The sequence below is a fragment of the Triplophysa dalaica genome, chromosome 1 (assembly GCF_015846415.1).
Source record: "Triplophysa dalaica isolate WHDGS20190420 chromosome 1, ASM1584641v1, whole genome shotgun sequence".
Classification (NCBI taxonomy): domain Eukaryota; kingdom Metazoa; phylum Chordata; class Actinopteri; order Cypriniformes; family Nemacheilidae; genus Triplophysa; species Triplophysa dalaica.
Genome location: NC_079542.1, coordinates 1,031,641 through 1,052,905, shown reverse-complemented (window position 1 = coordinate 1,052,905; position 21,265 = coordinate 1,031,641). Strand labels below are relative to the sequence as shown.

Below are 21,265 nucleotides of genomic sequence, written 5' to 3'. Positions count from 1 at the left end.
TTCTAAAATAAATGAGTTCAAAAGCTGGATGCCTCTGTGTCTAGTTCTTGTGCTCTCAGATCTGCAGAAGAATTCTCTCACAACATCCAAACTATTTCTGATTTTATTTTAAGGGTAATTCAAAACACAGAAAGAAACTTAGTGTTCGAAAGGAACTTAAAGTTTAACAGCTGACAAGTGGCACTTTCCCCACTGCACAGAATTTTTAGGACAACTTTAGGCCTGGATCCAAACAAAGTAGTATGCATTGTCTTTGCATGTCGTGTCTACACAACTTTTTATGTGCCACCTGTCTACGTGGATTATGAGAATGCCAACCATCAGTTTTTTGAAGGAGCATGGAGGACTGAGGAAGCACTACAGACTGCATCATCGGGAAGGGCAAGAAACCCTCCAATGGAAGCAAAGAAGCAACGAGACACACTTTGCCAATTCTTTGTTTCATCTGCAGTGTTTCGTGGCAAGAGGATATGGTGTAGTATGGTGGTTGTTATTTAAAGACAATCTATTTTTGTTTCCAGTTATAAATAAATTGAAAAAAATTCCCAGCAATTTGAATTAAAAAAGTGATTTTATTCCAAATAAAATACATACTTCAACTGTATTTTCCCTTAAATGTGAACAAAAGTTTCCTTAAACTGACAAAGGTTGCTTTTTCCAACAAACTGAAACTTGTATTTACATATCAAAAACCTTTAATTCAAATGAACTGCACTGAAATATTGAATGGCCTGATATTGTACTGGCACTGGTGTATCGAACCTTGTCTGAACTGACGGTGAAGCCACATATGGTGGTGACACAGACTTGCCTGATCTGCCTCTTGAGCATCATTTAACAGGTTCATTATATTCCTTTTAAGTCTGACCTGGAGTGCGTGGTCTGTAATATTTCTTAGCTCACTTGCTACTTGTAGTCCAAACACATTGCTTGTAGCAGACAGAGTGAAATACACCTGTTGTAACACTGCAAGTTTTGCAGCCTCACGATTACTCTCGGTGGCTTTGATCTAGCTCTGGCCACCCGGGGTCTTTTAGAAGGGTCATCATGTATTGTGGTTTCTGCGGTTTCCCCTTGCAACGTGGTAGGGTCTGGCCAGCATGGAGACTGACTTGAAGTAGCAGAAGTAATTTCATACAATTGTTCGTTATCCCTGGTGGATAAGTCAAGCATGTGATTGTCCTCTGCTTGGCTGTCTTCTGTCTTGTGTGTCATATTCATGCTATAACAAACAGCACAGATAAAGACAAAAAGAAGAAAATTATTACCTTGTTGAGAAAATGCAAATACATGACCATTGTTAATAGCAACAAGCAATTCAGTTCACTAAATGATAATATTTGTTTTTAAAATGTCAAAAGTCTTTTTATGCAACACATGCTGAGTATAAATTAAGCCAAGGGACATAAACATGAACACAACAAATCTCAGTATTCAGATACTTCACATCAGTCACATTCAGAGTTGATTTGGTGGGTCTGTGTGTCACATGGGACTTTAAAGAGTCCAGGAGTGTGAGGATCCATTTTGCTCGGAGGTAAGGCCTTTCTGTGCACTGCCACGTGGGTTAGGCTTCAGAAGTTTGCCACACTGGGTTCTAAGTGATGCCACTCTGGAAAAGATATGTCATAACAATTACACCATGTAAAACGTTACTACTGGATCCTATTGTAACATTTCTATTGTGTCTTACCCAAAATGTGTTTTAAACCATCATCTTGTAATGAATAAATATGAGTTATTTAAATAAGAGCTATACACACAAGAGCTTTTTTTATGAACAACAGAACAAACACACACTTTAAATAAGTAGTGTACATTTCAAATCTGTGATTTCACTTGATCCAATCGGCTTACACATTTATATCACCTTTTAGCTTAACATATGAATGGGATATGTAATGTTAGTTTAATTGTATTGGTCCTATTTCTGCCTACACACAAACGGGCCAAGACTGAAGTTAACTTTCTAAAAAGAACTTACTAGGCAGCCTTAGCTCTGCAGCTATATCCTCTCAACATCCCTCTCTGGCATATCTGTCATGATACGGTGATACATGACATACATTTTGCTGCCATTTTTCGACAAGTCCTGCTGTGACACTGCCACAAAATAAACAGAAATAAAGTGCAGGTATTTAATGGGTGGGGTTCGTTGGAGTTAATTTTTGTTTATGGACTTTTTTGTTGTTGTTGAAAGCCTTTTATTTTGACATCATCCAGGAGATAAGAGGGGGTGTCCAGTTTGTTTGAAAGGGAGAGGCCTGATAAACCACCAGACAACAAAGGTGTTGGAAAATGGTCTGGGAAATCTCAATGATATTGTAATGATCAGAGACTTTGGCCAGGCACATGGACTGGGAAATGCCATTTTGTTTTTGAGGCTCCTTATCATGGGATTATGAGGTTTTCCTTTTTTGGAATCGTTTGTGGAATACTCTGGATTACCTGGGCGAGGCTTGATGAACTCCCTGAGATGCTTACATGGGTGAGAACTCCAGTTTTTGTGGATTCATCTCGTCTTTTGGAACTTTGAGATGTCTCTAATATTTTCAACTGGACTGATTTCATGGTATTTGATTGGAATGGTGATCTCATGTGTTTTTGTATTGTGTTTATCAAGCTTATGCATAACTGAAATCCGGTGCACTAATACAAGCAGTTGGTGATTTAATTCCATGTGTATGTTTAATGCTTTATAACATTTGTAGAATGCAATTTGATTACATCAATTTTACAGAACCCTGCGGTAACGTTAAAACTTAAATAATAGTAAGTGGAGATTGTTACATTGCTTCCATCACTTCAGTCCATGCCACACGACACAAAGCCATGGTTTGATTTTTGCGCAGTGAGAGAAAACATAACGAATTTGGACCAATCGGTTCGTAACTCGGTTTCAACACTGCGATACTATCACGAACAGCAACCAAAATTTCTGACATGTCAGAAATTCTTCCGACCTTCTGATTACCGGTCAGGAGATGGTAATTGGCTCTCGAATCCCACTGTACACTGGATGACAAACGACGTACAAGAAAGGATAAATTAGGCACAACTCAAAAGAGGAGTCGTCCGACTCAGAAATCCCCTCAAATTCGACGGAACATTCGAGAAAATTCGAGTCGGGCCGATTACCAAAACAACCTTGTAGCCAGTCAGCAGGAGGGTTTCACAGTACACAGGACGGTCATTAGCCGAGCCGAGCGCTGACGAAAGCGAAAGATTGGGTTAGGGGTGTGTCCGTTTTGGTGATTTGAACATCAACAACGCCTAAGAGAAATCAGACACCCCGCCTTTAAGTCAAGAGAAGTTTGTGATGTTGTATTTTTTGTTTAATTAACAACGAAGACAAAAACAGCAGCAGGTTTTTAGCCTGTACGTTACGTCTGTATGTTACGCAGCCGGAGAATAAGCCGACAAGTAACTGAACATATCAAAACAATAACAGCTGTGTAGTATTATCCTCACAAGATGGCGGCGACACCGCAACATGAACACAGGGCATGACATCAGCTTCACATTCTCTATAGACAACTGCCCACTGATAGGAGATTAATGAAACGCTCTTTCATGAAGCTTAGAGGCTTCGTTACGTCATCACAGTTTAGAAAACTTTAGCCACAAGGGGCAGCTGCTGACCTCAAAGTGAACTCGTGAATCAGAGCGTATTATGTAAAGCTCTTTGAATGAGCTCTGTGTGTGAAATGTGCTATATAAATACACAGATTTCTAATTATAGGCGTTTAAGTTGTACAATGTAGGTTTATACAACACAAATGACTCAATTATGTTTGCAGGAATCTAGTTGTCATCTCAAGATTTTTACATGACAGCAAATCCAGTCAAAGGTCTGTAGAGCCATTTAGGGTCAACCTTATGGCAATTATCTGGAGGCAAAACAATTGAAAAACTGCAGGCGGCCAATGCAAACAAGCACAAACTATGGGGTAAAACTGAAAGCCCAAAAACCATGGAGCAACCAATCATCAAAAATGTTCACGTTTGCAGCACACACTTCATATAATTTAAGATGAGATAAACTATTGTCTTTTGTCAATGAGGATTATTCTTCAAGTATGTGTCAAAATATATCCTATGGTTGCCCACCTAACAAGAAACTGGGGAACAAGTTAAGAAGTATTGTCTCACGTAAAGTTTAAGTGATAGTTCTACGAAGTATGAAAATTCTGTCATCATTTACTCTCCTATGAGTCGTTCCAAATGTGTAGAAATGTCTTTGTTCTGATGAACACGGAGAAAGATATTTGAAAGAATTCTTATAACCAGACAGATCTTGCCCCAAATTGACTTCCATACATTATATATGTTGTATGTATAAGAATGTAGGACAGCAGAGAGTTCTGGAGCACTTTTGACTACCATTGTATTATTTCCTGCTTTAGGAGTCGATGGGGGGGCAAAATCTGTCTGATGTCTCAAAAGCATGTGTCTTTTGCTTGTTTCAAGTAAAAATGTACTGAAATTTCATATTTTTAGTCTAAAAACAAGACTTATTTTCTTAGGTTATTTTGCTTGTAAAGAAAATGCATCTTGATTCAGTCCTTTTTAGCCATTTAAACTGGAAAACAAGACAAAATACCAAGTAAGAAAGTCATTTTGTGAAGAGCAACCATATTGCATTTACTTAGGAGTTTCTGTGTCAAACACGATATTCATGAGAGATTATTTGAAGGATTGTGCTGGTGTCTGCGTCATTATTGAACACCTCACCTCATCAACTCTATTCTAATGTGAGAAGCATTGTGTAGGTCATTATGGAAATGAGATGTTGCGCCTGTGTCCCTAAATGTGTGTCAGCAAATCACCTGCAGAAAGTTCCACTCCCATCTGCATTTATTTTTCATTGTGCTGTCATGCTTATTTGCCCTGTAAATCTGGCCCTAAACCTGCTCAATGACATTTAAATTAGCAAAAATTCCGTTGACAACTTTTTCAAAGTATTTAAAGTGCAGTACTCCCTAATGATGTTTCGGCATAAAATCTGCAGTGAAGTACAGGTCACCGCTGTCATTTAAAGACCCCAGAACCTATTTGGACTCAATATTCAGTTTCAAGAAATGATTTGACCGTCGTGAGATCAGTTCTGCTAAATCATTGCAAATTCTGGGAAGCCAAATTTGTTTATCCAAATCATATATGAAGACTCTCCGATGAGGACGGCAGGATTTTCCTACTGAAACGAACACTGGAAAGTTTCAGAGAGCAAACGAAAGATTGTAATACTCGTTACAACGATCATGAGAACATCATATCACAACTAAACATGACCCAAACATTTAGAGCAATGAACTTAAAATGATGAAGAATAACTATAAACCCTTGCGCCTGAATATTTCAATGATTTATGTTTCCAAAAAAATAGATTTTTCTCACTTTATTTGAGTTTTTAACAAACGTTTTAGAAAAAAAATTGATGTACTTCAAAATACATTTCTGTGGAGAATTGAGTTAATCTAATGGTCGACAGAGTTGGTCATGAATTCTTTCAACACTTTGTGTTATCACAACTTTAAATCACAAAGTTCATTGAACAAAAATACACATGTTTGAGAGACTTCACGACTCAATAACATGTAGAGAATGAGTTCAACGTCAGTCTATTGAGTTCAGCTTTCATTCAATCAACTCTGGGTTTCAATGGTCCATAAGAAAATGTCTTTATTCTGAGGTCATGACACAAAACATGATGAGAGGGATTATCAGGGCGAGAAAACATAATCTTTCGTTGACTTGTGTTCATGAAATCAATCAATCAAAATAACATCAACACAAACATCATTTTATTTTTGCTTATCTGCTGTTGTCCTGGTACAGACCTCACAAGATCCTCATTTTCATGACACCCAATTTGATTTGTAAATTAGACTTGAAATAACAAGTAAAGTTGGTTTATCGGATGATGTTGATCACTGAAAATCATTTGACTTGTGATGAATCATATCATAAACAGTTTATCGCAGTGAATGACTGTCACTGACAATAGTTTTACTATCTTGCCATTAAATATGTTTGTGTTGCCATTCAACTTTCATTTCATTCATTTGAGAAGTTTGGGAAATGTTCTAAACATTCATCAGAAAATCAGACTGTGGTGACGTCATGATGAGGGTGGAAACAGTGACAGTCAAATGTCCAGAGGGATGTACTGATAGACTGCTAGAAGAGTGAAGAAGAGAGGAAGACTCTCACACTGAGTTTAATCTTCATCTGTAACTCCAGAGGTAAGTTCTGCTCATAACCCATAAGAATCTCAATCCTCTTATATTCTCCATTCTTATATTCATTCTGTCCAGCAGTGAGATGGACAAAATCATTCATCTGAGCTTAATTTCTGGTGTGTACACCTAACATCATCATCTCAACATTATACATGCTGTCAGTCATCTGCCATTCTAATCTTTAACACCGCTTTTAAAGAGAAAATTCAAATGATTTTTCAACAGGTCTTGTTTGTATTCCAGGTATTTCATCAGGTAATCAATTCTTTTGATTCTTCACATAGAAATTATAGAATGATGTAAAACTGTGAATCTGAATAGTCTGTTCACTCTGAACTCATTCGATAATCGAGCACTTCCGTTCAACTTCGTAACACAAATGAAGATAGTTTTGATGAGATCCGGGAGCTTTCAGTCTTAACTCATAGACTGCAACGTAACCATCATTCAAAGCATTGAAAGTGAGTAAAGACATCATTGAAATAGCCCATGTCACTCCAGCGCATCATCCTTAACTGTATGAAGTGACGAAAATACTTTTTGTGCGCAAACAAAACCAACAACTTACACGTGGTGTTGACATAGAACGGAAGCTCCTGCGTCTGCTCAACACGTCACGCATGCGTTGTGAACTCCGTCTGTGGGGGACAGAAAGCTCCTTAGAAACCTTATCAAAACGTTCTGCATTTGTGTTCCGAAGATGAACGGAGGTCCAGGGTTATCGTACAACTTCAGGGTGAGTAAATCATGAGAGAGTTTTCATTTTTGAGAATGGGTCCCCTTTAAACTAAGATCCGTTATAAAGTATCAGAAAGATACTTCAGTGACTACGTTTAAATGCGCAGCACTAATGCAGTTATTTCTATAACCAAAGTAAGGAATTAAATGCAGTAACAGGACGTGAGCAAACCTCTTTACTCCCGTGAACATGAACATTTTTTTAGTCTGATTTTTTGCTGCAATCCACAACACAAAAGATGATCTCAGAGACACTAGGTGTGTGTTACTGGATATCGTTTTAATTTATTCACGTCACATGTAAAACAGCGTTGTGTGGACGTATTTTATGGTTATTCAGTGCCTTGACGCATATAGAATTATGATGGAAAATGCCTCCGCAACAGTTGTGTTATCACGTTCGCACTGTCTTTGTATGAAGTTAAGGAGCAGAGGTTGCTGACAGCGAGTTGCGTCGATGATAAACTCCAGAATGTCATGATTACTACAAATGTGCGCTTAAATTGCGTGACGGAGGCACATTCGCACCTTGGTCAGAGCAGCATAAATGCGATTAAGGTGATTACATGAAACCAGTGTTGTGCTGCGAAATGCACCCCTGCCAGATTGTGCACCTCCTTCAATAACATGCAGTGGCGTTGTTAACCACCCCGCAATCGAGTAGGGCCCCTCATGCTTGGAGGGCCCCTAGTGACCACAAGTAGTAAAATCATTTGACGCTTGATTTAGACACTAAAATATACGCAATGAAACGTATCAAAGCGGAGCTCAAAAAGAAAAGAAAGCAAAAGAAAAGGAAAGAAATCTAAAACGTATTTAACGAATATAGCAAAACAATACTATGAAAAGAATCATGAAAAGAAGAATCTTGCACCTTTTACTTTCTTTAAAGGACATGTTTTCCTCCCTAAACCAAGAAGGTTTATTCTCATAACAAACCTGTAGAGAATGTTGTGGTGTTATGGGGTTCAACGTTAAAAACAAATCCAGTTTATATTTGTTTGTATGTAGGTCTCAATAATTCCATGAACTCAATGCTGCTGTGCAATTCAAACCAAGCCTCAGGTCTTGAGCTTGCTTAGGTTCCCCAAATGGTAAACACGCCCCTGATAACACGGTCTCTGATTGGCTTATTCTTAACCCCTTTAACTAACTGTTGTGTTAAACTGTTGTTTTGAGGGCAGTGTCGTGCCAGTGCCTTGTCATTTCTGCCTGATAATACCAATATATAAATGTGTGAGAATATTTTTCAGGGGGGTTTTGTGCTGCCGATGGTAAATTTTTTATGTGTACTTCATATTCAGTATGTTAAACTTAATAAACAAACAGTAAAAATTAAAATGAAACACAACTTTAACAAAAATGTACATTGTGTTATCAAGGTGCATGTAGACTAGTCAATGTACGTGAACAGTTGTTAAGCTGCTAGTTTATGTGCGTTGTGTGAATCAAACTGATAGAACACCTTCTGCGCTTTTGACGTGTGAAGAATGAATTCATAAGGACACAGTCGATCACTCCAAAACACCTGTGACACAATTCAGACAACAAAGTCACACTAGGATCTAAAAGTCTTATTTATGTTTGATGAGCTGAACAGATTCTGACATTCTCGATACACTTTCATCTTTCAAACATTAAAATGTTCTTTATACACATCTCCAGACTGACTAATCAAATATACATCTTTGAATATATATCTTCTAGAGAATTTAGCATTAAAAGGAACAGTTACACAGTCATCTACACATACCGTCTATGTAGCTGACAAAGCCATAGATGATGTAAGATATGGAGATGCATTCTGCTCCATGACAATAAGTGAAAGTAACCCTTGGTGGAGGTTGGATCTCTTGGAAATTTATGACATTAGTAGAGTGATCATCAGTGCTCATGAAGGCTATTTGTCTGAAGCCAGTGGAGCAGAGATTCGTATTGGAAACTCACTGGAGAACAATGGAAACAACAATCCCATGTAAAGTTATTCATGACATCACTTCAACACTTTTCATTGATTGATTGATTGAAACGCCTCTACAGAGATTCATTGATTTTCTCTCTTTCTGTCTAGATGTGTTGTAACACCTGATACTCTACCTGGTCACACCATCGGTTTCTCATGTCATGGGTTGGTGGGACGTTATGTAAATGTCGTCATGACTGGACATATAGTTCGTCTGACTCTGTGTGAGGTGGAGGTCTACGACACAGGTAACTTCTCAAACATTATTCTATATTTCTAGATAGTGCTAGAACAGTGGACTTGTTAGTGGCCAAGTCCACTATTGCTGATTTAAGTCAAAATTCTATTTTAACCAATAGGAGTCTATGACAGCCCTTCCTATATGTAGGAAAATGCTAAAATATGGGACAATCGTAGTGTTAGTCCACAATAGTCATGTGACCAAATAAAGGGTCTCTAGAACTCACTCCATAGCGCCAATAGCAATTTAAAAATTATATTAAATTGTAACTTTTGAACCAAGTGGTACAAGTCATCCCCCTTGTCATTGGCTCATATGATCTCTAGATGAACAGACTTGCAGCCATTTTGAAAATTGTCATGAATTGCAATATCTCATGAACGATATGTTCAAATTTGGTACATATTTTTGAATTAGGGAAATTTGGGAGAAAAACCTCCTCATTGTCTCTTCCTCGTATTAAACTAAACTGATTGTATATACCTGGCATAGCTGCAGCTTTGTGTATTGGTACATATCACTGCTTGCAGCTTTAAAATGGCTCCTCAGGAGCCTGGGTGCAAAGTAACAGCTGAGTGTGAATTACTAAACCACAAGTCTAGAGTAATTGTGCTTGTGGGTTCGAATCCCTCGAATTGTGCGTTTGTTGGGCTTACGTATAAAGTATAAATTCATTTTGACTCATTCTCTGTTTTACACATATGTTATATATCTTCAGTTTTTCCTGTTGTTGCTCTGTGCAAGTATGGCTGTGTGCTGCATGTTAGGGGCTTGGCCCCGTATAACATCTTGCAGCTATATTAACTGATCAATCATTCAAAATGTGTGATTTATAAGTCATTGATCAGAGAATTAACCTGTGCCATTTAAGGTTTAAAGTTGAGCTTTCTTGTTTTTAATAAGTTGATATTAATATTGATCTTAAAACAGTAATGAAGTATCATATTATTGGTTATTAGATTCAAATGGTTATTAGTTGATTCTCACAGATGTACTTATATATCGACACATTGACTGATCAACTCTCTTTGAATACATCTTTATTAGGTAATTTAGCATTTAATGGGACAGTTACACAGTCATCAATATATACCGGCCGTGTACCTCAGCATGCCATAGATGGTGTAAGATACGGACTAGATACTGGTACATACTGTGCTGCAACAGATTATCAAACTAGCCCGTGGTGGAGGTTGGATCTTTTGGATATTTATGAGATTACTACAGTGATCATCAGTGCCAGACCAGGGTGCTGTGAGGAACGAACCAATGGCGCAGAGATTCGTATTGGAAACTCACTGGACTACAACGGCAACAACAATCCCATGTAAATTATTCCAAATAAACAACTCTTTTGAGATTGATCAATTTAAATCAAAATGAATCTTTAGAGACTTTGATTTTCTTTCTCTAGATGTGCTGTAACTTCTGGTCTTCTAGCTGGTCACACCATCAGTTACTCATGTCATGGGATGGAGGGACGTTTTGTGAATGTGGTCATGACTGGACGTACAGCTTATATGACTTTGTGCGAAGTGGAGGTCTATGGAAAATGTAATTACTGAATGAATGAGTCATAACTCAGAGAATAGTTTTGTGTGACATTACATAACATTACATTAAGTGCAGTCCAGGTGAAACAGTCTATAGCTGTGTAGCCCATGTGTGTAGACACGTCGTATTCCTTTACAATGCAACACCACCATCCACTGGCCTGGCATGCCTAATACAGTGTTTTCATTCGTTTTCCCGGATCCGTGTGAATGCAGATCGTTTTGACAATGCTGTCGTGTGTATGTGAAACTGTTCATAAACACATCGGAAAACCTTCTGCGTTTATTATCGTGGTCTCACACCGTGTCTACACCTGACACAGCGCACAATAGAACGCATTAGAAGGGTCAGGGTTTAACGTGTATGTCATTGTTGAATTTGTGTTTCAGATCGTATAAGAAAACACTTTCTGAGACTGAAATTGTCCTCCAGTGGTGATGTATTAGCTGAGAGCGACAAAATCCTTCAACAAGTGAGAAAAAAAAGAGTCTTAAAATACAAAAATTAAAATGATGATTTAAAGGTGCCATTCTTGGGCTGTTTTCGAAGCTTTGATTTTGTGTTTAGGGTGTTTAACAATGGATGTTCATGTTTCTAGTTTCAAAAAATGCTTTATATTTCACATATTACAAGTCTTTTCTCCACCGCTGTCCCTATTCTCGTTGGTAAAGCTGACCGGGATTGACGTGATTGGTCGGTCCCCCTTTCAGTGCACGTATTCATAAACTTTGGCTTTCAGCAAAAACAATGCCGTCAAATTCACTTCATTAGTTAAAAACATGTGGATCCATCAAAGTGTAACGAATGTCTGCTAGTGCATGTGCAAACGTCAATCTTTGACGAACAGCTTTCACAGTCGATGTTAAAGTCATAAAGCTGTTATTTGAGGGTTGGTTGTCTTAGAATGTGTGTTACTGAACTCTTATAACCAGCTGTAGGACTGTGATGAAAGTGAAAGTAGTTTAGTGTGAAGCTCAGACAAATGTTTACAATCTCTGATAACCAAACACTACTCCTGTGGCTCTACCTCTTCTATAAGGAAGATCTCGCCCCTTTATTGGCGTATTCCTTTGGGCGGAGGTTATTAAAAGCACTCGGAATAGTGACATCATGTACCCGGGAAGTAGAGGGCTGTAGTCCGATCCAGCAGTTCTCTGTAGTCCTTGATAAGTGAATTCTGTTAATGACAATATCTCGCTTGGCACTGAACTTTGAGCTTTTGAGCTAATATCATTTTACAGATATTATTTGTGCTCTAACAGCAATATTACACACTAACTAAAGCTTGAAATGTGTAATCACAGTGAACGGCACCTTTAAGAGATTGTTTGTGTAAATACATGAGATGAGTGGTGATGAGAGAATGAGAAATGACATTTCAATTAATCTGCGGATTGAAATATTTGATGAATTTTAGCTGCGGTCTGTTCTGGGATTGAACATCTCTGATTTTAAACTGTCCTGGACACAACTACCCAAGACAGAAGAACAGAAGGATGAAGAGAGAGGCGAGTACACACTTTAAAATGTAGTGAAGTGACACCTTTAGCTCCTGTATTATGATGTAACTTCCTGCTTAAGTAACACAGCATCATTGGGTAAAAAACTGTAGTTATAACTGCATCCAGAAAGCATAATTCTGTCTGACATCCATCATTTAAATTAAACAACAGTTGTTTAATACAGTTGTGTATTTAACGAGAGAGATATGTCAAAGCTGTGCTGGGGGTGATTCAGGACCAAAATTGGGAAATACAGTTTTGAATAACAGAAAACAAAAATATAGAAAAAGAACAAATGTACTGGATAAACTTAAGAAAATAAACGCAAAAAAAAAATTCTGTTGGTCTTTACAATTAAGTGTGATAATAAAGAATATATATGATTTACTGAATCTATGTTTTGTTTACAGGTTCTTGTGTTAAACATCTTTAACCTGGTTCTGGATGTGGGGCGTGATTTCCACTGGGAACAAAGGGGACATGGCTCCTCATCTTTTCAAAATCCCGTTCGTGTCCCCACCACTTTCAATTTTTTTTGTTTAGATATTTAACTGCACGCCACCGTCGCACGGAGATGAAGGACCGAGTTCTCTGTCTGTGTCGATGCAGGCATCACATGATGGAATGGGGGAATTGCCCCCCCTCTTTCAAATTTGTTTGTTTTGATTTAAACCACATGCCATCATCGCCATGGAGATGAAGGACCAAGGAGTCTGGCTGTGTCAGTGCGGGCGTCACTTGCACACTTTACAAAAAAAACGAATTAAGTACATTTTGTTTATGACTGATATCAACAAAAACAACTGCCTTGAGCCCAATTAAGTTCTTGTTCTTTTAACAGTAGCTGTATTGTTTATTACATTTAAGGTTTAATAGAAATTTGGTTTTGCGTTAAACTGTTTTCTTATAATGGACAATTGAAATCGTTCTTTTAACAGCGGCTAGTGTTTTTGACAAGGCTTGACAGAAATGTCCTGGTCATGCTTGGGTATGTTAAACCTCGTTAAGCGTTAAAGAAAGTCATCTGGCTCATCTCCTACCGACCGCAGATTCTCAGTCAATACTTGCATTTTCCCCATTCTAGATATCGACTTTTGCTATAACTTTTCCTCCTCTTCTCAAACCAAAGCCTAGATGTACAGACTGAATCTTTATGCAAATGCTCGTTGATTTTATTCAGTGATTTCTATCATAGTTTTCTCTATTATTGATCTGGTGCCTAAATCCTCACTGAATTTGTGTTGTTAGTGTCATAGCCCAAGATATAGTTTGTAGAACAGCAGTAGTGTGTCATGGGCTCAATGTATTCATTATATTTAGCCCGTTTCATAGCATTTCCTTTTATAGCTATTATTTATTTCATTTTATGTTATACAAGAACTCTTTCTATTTACCTATCATTGTATTCAAACTTGTTTACTTTCTATATATTGTTCATATCTGTACTTTGCTTTAAAAGGATTTGGAAATATTGTAAATGTTAACAGTCATAATAAAGCTAAAAGTGAATCTGTGTGCAGTGTAGTTGTATGGATTTCTCCTCAAGAAATAAGCCGATTTGATTGTGCCGCTCATCATTTCAAACAGGTAAAGGGAAGCTGGTGCTAGACAGAGAGACCGTTCAAAATCTTAATAACTTTACACCAAACCAATTAATGATCATTAAACGTACCTACAGAAAATGTGCATGTCAAGACCATGTTAACAAATTTTGCAGGGAAAAGTTTTTTTTTTTTTTACTCGCCAACTCCCGTCACCCCACACATAAAACAAATATACATGATTATATAAGGTTGATAAGATGCATGTTTGTACCTCCTCTTTGCCCCTGCAATGTGCATGAAGCTAAGGGCTCTTGGACCCTGGGGAATCCCTGGGCGGAGTTAAGTAGTCGGAAACGTATGAATGATTGAAATATTATGAAATAAAACGACTGAAAACAAAAATCTATGTTATTTACAGCAAGATTTTCATATTAATTCGATAGTAGACGTCATTACTCCTCCAGGTGTGTGGCATCATCAACGAGACTGCTGATCCAACTTGGTTCAAATGAGTTAATACTATTTTGAGGAAACAGTCATAACTACGTTGTTAATTTCCCTAATGATCCATCATACTATGGTGGTCTGTTGCTGTTCGGGAAACGCACTCCTGCTCAGGGAAATACTTGCTGAAGTGTGCAGACAGCACTTGCCGCACTTTGCAGAAACCTTTTTTTTACCAAATTCAGAGATAACTATAATGAAATACAACTTTGCAGGAATTGTAGGCACTAGCTGAGGACGACTGATGTCTCCCTCTAGTAGATGACTATTGTCTCTCTCACTCTAGCAGCCGTTTGGCTCGGCGCCCCAGAGCCATGAACTTAAAATGATCTGGAATATATAGATTTGTATCATAGAAGAAAATGACTAATCGTTTCGCTAGAAGACACCCTCATTCATCGGCTGGTGCCACCTTTAGCCATTCAAAGCTGTGAAGAAAGACATTTGGGCGGCCTGGATGACATTACCTTTACATTTACGCATTTGGCAGATGCTTTTATCCAAAGCGACTTACATTGCTTTATCCTATACATTTATACATAGGTATTTGCAATCCCCTGGGATCGAACCCACAACCTTGCGTTGTTAACGCAACGCTCTTGCCACTGTGCTACAGGAAAGCTGACAGTGGCGGCCTAGTTCCCTGACCTGAGGAGAAGCACCAACAAGGAGCTGGAAGTCTGAAGGGTCTGGAGAGAACCGTATTGAAGGAACTGTCTCAATCTCTGGTCAAGTGTTCTCTGAAGTTATCAGGCATTATATGTGAAGACTCCGACCTTTTATCTTGGCAAAAAGAAGGTCGCAAAAAGTGTTGAATAAAAGGGTACGATTATTTATGAGCAACGTGTATGAGAGAAAATATTTATGTCGTAATAAGATTTATTTCATAATAATGACTTCAGTAATGTCTCACCGGACGCAACGCTATCATTTCAGAATCTAGATTTATGTAATCAAACCTATATACAGTAGCCTTTCCTCATCCATGTTTGGCAATTAATATTCATGAAGTGCAGAACTTACATCGAATGAGACCGTAGTGTGGGCGGAGCTGTCAGCCGCGACGTCTCAGAAATAGAAACCTTTTCCAGAAAAGAAACAGTCATTGCTCGTTGCTTCTGGTTGGGACAAAATTTTGTTGAATAAAATGGAAAACATAGCTTTTGTCGAGTATTGATGTAACACTCCATCGGTCCCCTAGTCTGTTTTCCCCATTTTTTCACCGGGATGTCCTTTTCCCACACGAGTCCGTCATGTCACAGGCCGGCTCATAGCCTGTGGCAAAAATGAGGGGACACGCACAACAAGGTATAGGCCAAAAAAGGTTGTCTTTATTGTAAACCCAAACTATTAACTTTAAACAAAGAAAAAGGAATGAGGTGTGATAATGTCATAATATAAAGTGTATGCAAAGTGCATGGATGTGTGAATCTGTGTGGGTGTGAACATGACTGAGTGGAAACTAAGTAAAACTACAAAGGAACAAACAAAACAGGATCATACCTGGAGGAGCAGAGCCAGAGACAGAGAGGTTAGTGAAGCAGTTTAAATACCCTGAGCCCAGGTGGCTCCAATCACTAACGACCCTCCTCTGCCTACAGGAGGAACCGCCCCTGCAAAGCAGAGGAGGGGCCGTGACAGTCATCATTGACTTTTGCACCTGCAACCCATTACCTGGACAATATATATTCTCACCTGCCCTTTTTTTATAGTCTGGTATTAATGTGAGATGGTGGTCTAGTGGGTTAAACCACTGAACTGGTAAATCAAAGGTTGCTGGTTCAATCCCAGCAGCCACCACCAGTGTGTCCTTGAGCAAGACACTTTACTCCATGTTGCTCCAGGGGGATTGTCCCTGTAAAAAGTGCACTGTAAGTCGCTTTGGATAAAAGCGTCTGCCAAATGACTAAATGGAAATGTAATGTGATGCTATGTTGGATGACCCTCTGTGTTCTTTGGACGTTTATTAGAAAACCCTGTTTGATCCCGTGGATGTTTTTGAATACCCAGTTTTTGTTCCTGTTATCACCTTTAGTTTATTAAATCTTTCACCTTTCCCAAGTTCCGTGTTAAATCGTCCCTTCCTCAGTGTGACATCACTACAGCTCTGGTGCCTTTGGTTAGGACACAGTGTTAGATTTGCTTCTGTGATGGGAATTTGCGAAAAATCTTTAACGTATCAAATCTTCAGTTATGACCTAAAATGAGAAACTGTAATAGGCCTCCTGGTCTCCATTACAAAGTGTAATAATGAAAAATACAACCAATATTTCATCAAATTGACTGAATTCTTGTTTTATTTACAGGTTTTTCTGTTAAACATCTTTAATCTGTGTCATTGTTCTTCCACTAGATCAAGAAAAGCAAGACAAGATGTTACAGAACCATGAGAGAACCCCATGTTTTGTGTGAAGAGAGGCAATTATGGCCCATATGGCCTTCCACACACTCTCTCCGGTCTCGTCTTTACCTAAACCTAACAACTATCTTACTAATTATTAATAAGCAACAAACTAAGAGTTTATTGGGGGAAAAGTCGTAGTTAATGGTTTCTTAATAGCATGAATTGCCCCATGTCATGAAATGGTGAGGGAACAAGGACAGAGGACCCAGGTGCAGACAGCGGGTAAGGGGATAACCTCTTACACACTCCCCACCATGAAAATGTGCAATAAAAACTCCTATAAAGGTGCAATAACCTCCTTACTATTTGACTCGGATGCACTATTGCTTTATGTCACTGCACTACCTCAGAGGATTAAGACTTTTATATTATTGTGTGTATATACACCTGTAGCATATACCATATCTATGTATGATAATGAAGTCTGCAGCTGTAGTTCAATGGCAGGTGTGCTGAGTCTCTTTATTCTTCTGCTTCTTCTGGAAGACATTCCCATCGGATTGATTTCTCCATGACAGCGTGACGTTGCCTTCCAAGCCCTTCATGTTCAGGATGTGCTGGATCTGAACATCATCATCACCATCATCATCAGACTTACATCACTTTAAATCAGCATCATGAACTCCATTATCTATCAGCAATAAACATGAAGAAACACATTCAAACATCATTCACCTTCTCCAGAACTTTCTTCTTCACTTCAGGATCGTTCACGTTCTCATCTGATTTCACTTCCACTCTCAACACCTGTCTCTTCTTCTCTGTGGGAGGAGCAGCGGTGGGAGAAAAATTAATAACAAAGCTAATGTAGCAGTTTCAGAAAGGAGGTTTAGTGAAAAATCTTGAGTATATCAACCATGAACTGAGGGAAACTCTGGGTTTTCCGTTTCAGATTGTGAGGTGTGTCAAACCTGAGAGAGCAGGGTAACCGAAGCCTGTTTCTAAAGGAGAGGTCACTTATACTCAGAGTCAGTAACTGTAGTAACTTGCACCTTGAAACTAACCTGGTTGGGAGCAGCTTTTCTTTGGTAAACCCAGAGTTAAATTGCAAGTGGCCAACCTCATTCATTCATTAAAGGGGGAATGAATTAAGACCTCAATTTTAACCCAAGCTTTTGTTATACAAGAAGGAATCGTATTCAAGTGTCAGAACTGAAAACACCCTTGTTACTGAGATAGCATCTGTTATTGACACCAGGCCTTGAGCTTAAAGTCAAAATACCAATTGTTTTGGTATTATTTCGGGTGCTAGGTCGTATCCATAAGTTACCGTGAGTCTCCTTTTTGTTTATTTATCTTGGAATCTCTCTTAACATTTGAGACCCGCGATCGCAGTGATCTTCTGTCCGGATCGTGATCACGAGTATGCTGACAGGTACGGTCATTTATCATTAAACACCATACAACTATAGGCGATACAAACTATGCGCAAAGCCTTGACATCACATCCGGGAAATAAGTCAGTTATGTGTACAAGAAAATTCACATAAGGCTCCAACGCAAGACTACGCAAACTGCTATGCAATCATAGCAGTGGACGTTTACTTCCAAGTCTTTAATGCGGCACACCCATAAAAATTGAGCGTTTGTCAAGCCCCTACAAAACGATCAAACATTTAACTTTATTAAAGAAAATCATTTTCTTACAGAAAACCACACGGTCGATACTCACCACTGTAGCAAACAAAAGAGAACTGTTCTGTACATGACTGATCATCCCATCCACCAGCTGTCGCAGCAACACAGAATTGAAAGGACCCATAATTGTTTGGCTGTCCAGCAGCCCATCGGTTAAATAAGAAGTTGCTCTGATCAGACCAGATCCATGGAGAGATAACATTCTTACGATACAGTCCAATCCAAACCTTTCCAGATCCCCCTGTATAGCTCCTCGCCTTATTTTCATCGGTCATGTCTGTAATTGTGGCTAAATCGGTGTACACTTCTGTGCAGTATCTCTGAGCTTCATACCAGGTCATAGTCGAACTCACATAGATAAACCTCTGTGAGAACAAGACATCTAACACAGCTGAAACACACACAGAACATGTGTTACTTCACTCCACATTCATGAAAACAGCTTATATTACATCAAACATGTTCATGATAAATTTGACATTTGTGAAACTGACCTGATAAGAGCAGAAGAACTAAAAGAGTCCTCATGATGTCAAGCGCCGTCCGTACGTCTGCAGCTACAAGATCTCTCTGAACTTTCATTAACATGTTGTTGACGTGTGCGTGATTGACTCATTTACATTTAGCTCTTATCCAAAGCGACATACAAATGTGGGAAACGATGGAAGCAAAAAGCATTAGTGCAATAAAAAGAAAACTGGTCTCTAAAGCCTACAACAGTAAACAGAGCTGAAAGAGCAGAAAAGAGATAGAACTCAGATCTGATCAGTCAGGTGTTGATGGATAAGATGTGTTTTCTTAAAGATGGCTACAGAATCTGCTGATCTAAAAGCAGTGGGCAGAACATTCCATAAATGTGGAACTGATCCCAAGAAGGTACGTGAGAGACATTTTTACACTGAAAATAGCATTCAAAGAGCTTCAGAATACATTCAAATAAAGTGTTAAAAATAAACTGATATTTTGTTTCATCTGTTGCCAGTGATCTCAAAGTTGTCAGTGTTTAGAAAAACAGATTTTTGTTTATTTTCCAACAAATGAGCTAAACACTCTTACAGATCAAACAAACCACGTGTGTTTAATGATGTGCCATGTTTTTAGTTGCTTTAGTTATGACTAAAGTCTTAAGACGTGACGCTACTTCTTTTTCTTTTTTGGTCACACTTCAGGATAGGGCTGTCATTGTTCCGCCCCATCTTGTCTTGCTTTTCTTGTTCTAGTGGCAATGTGGAGAGAGACAATTTGGCACTGATGGCCTTCCGTACTCTCCAGTCTCATCTTTGTCTCCGCCCTCTCGTTTCCTCATTATTGATTGTTAATGATTTCATGCCCCACACCTGTTCCCCTCTTCATTTGGTTCCCTTTATTATGCCCCTGTGTTGTCTGTCCAATGCTGGTTCATTGTGTGTGTGTCAATTGTATGGCGAGTCTAGTCTAGTCTAGTCTAGTCTAGTCTAGTCAGTTGTAGTTCTTGTTAAATCTTTACTTTAGTTTTGTTTTAATGTTGTTAGTCTTAGTCCGGTCTTGTCTTGTTATTACTGTCTCCTGTTTTGTTAGGTTGCCCCTCGTGGGTTTCTGTTTTGTATTTATTATTAAAGTCTTGTGTTATGTATTTAAGCATCAAACTGCTTGGGGATAATGCATGTCCTCATTATCTTCAGCTGGCATGTTCACGTGAGAACGAAGCTTTGTGTCTGTCTGCAGATGTCGCTGTTTTAATGGCATTACTTAAGCATTTGCAAATAAACATACATTTTATCATTAGAAAAGTTGTAGATATATTAGTGCTTGACAAACAAAATTATGTTCTTAACCTTTTTATTATTTTAGCTAAGATTTGCATCCATAACACCAAAATAACATATCCTCATATATTAATTTCTGCCATACTGAACTTGATTTTGATTTTAAAACAATATTAAATATAAAAACAGAATAAGAAACTTGACAATCAAACTTTTTGTATTTGAATGCCCATTTTTATTTTCTGTGTTTGTTTGTATTTTTTTATTTCTTCTTATATATTTTGTATTATTATTTTAATGGTATATTGTTATTCATCTTTCTCTAATTTTGTATATTTCTTTATTTATATTGTGTAATTACGGTGCTTTTGTTACGTATGTTAATCTCTAATAAAAACATAAAAAAACATGAGATGTATCCTTCGGGCTCTCACTAAATCCTTGGTGTTTCGAGTCTGCCAAAAAAGACGGTTGCGTGATGATGTCAATTTTAACAATCATAGGTAGTGTATATGGTAAAAGTAAGGTTCGGGTGTGGGTTAGGGGTAAAGGTTTCGGAAGACTTGAAACACCAAGGATTTAGTGAGAACCGTGTCCTTGGTTGCTAGAGATAACCCACAATGCTTTGTGTGGGACCACGTCTGTTATTTGAAGAAATGGCAGCAGCTCCACATTCAATCAAATATGTGGTATTTAAATGTTAACAGTCACGTTTTTTTTTATTTTGGCAGGCATATGTAGTAAATAGGTTTAGTGATTTTTAAACCCTTTGAAACAGCAAGGCAACTTTTTTCTATTTGTTTCACTCTTTAGGCATTGTTTAGGGTAGAAAGTAACCAACTTTTTACCTCTTAAATCATGTCGAAATCATTTGACAGGTGTGTGGGTGCAACGTGTTGTCATAGCAACGTGGTACTTCCTTGTCATTGCACGCTCAGACGCTGTTTGGAAAGGCATCATATATCTGTGGAACAACTATAATGATCAGAAGCACTCCTATTGGCTGGTTGTTACATCAAAAGACGTAGTAAAGTCTGTTTTTTCCCGCTGCTTGAAGATTATGACACATTTTAAAACCTTGTCAGGAACACTTCAAACGATGCACAGACGGATTACTTTCAGAGATATTTATTACGTTTCAAAGATATATCTCAATAGATTAACTTTTTATTTTTTATTCTCTTTTTACT

General features: G+C 38.2%; 1 long non-coding RNA gene across 1 annotated transcript; it reads right to left on the bottom strand.

Annotated features, from left to right (window-relative positions):
* Positions 1-16,567: 16,567 nt before the first annotated feature.
* LOC130437649 (uncharacterized) lies at positions 16,568-18,317 on the bottom strand. The gene is made up of 2 exons (XR_008909215.1): positions 17,368-18,317; positions 16,568-17,255 (listed from the first exon to the last, which is right to left on the bottom strand). It is a non-coding gene; the product is annotated as an uncharacterized LOC130437649 (long non-coding RNA).
* Between the last annotated feature and the right edge of the window lie 2,948 nt (positions 18,318-21,265).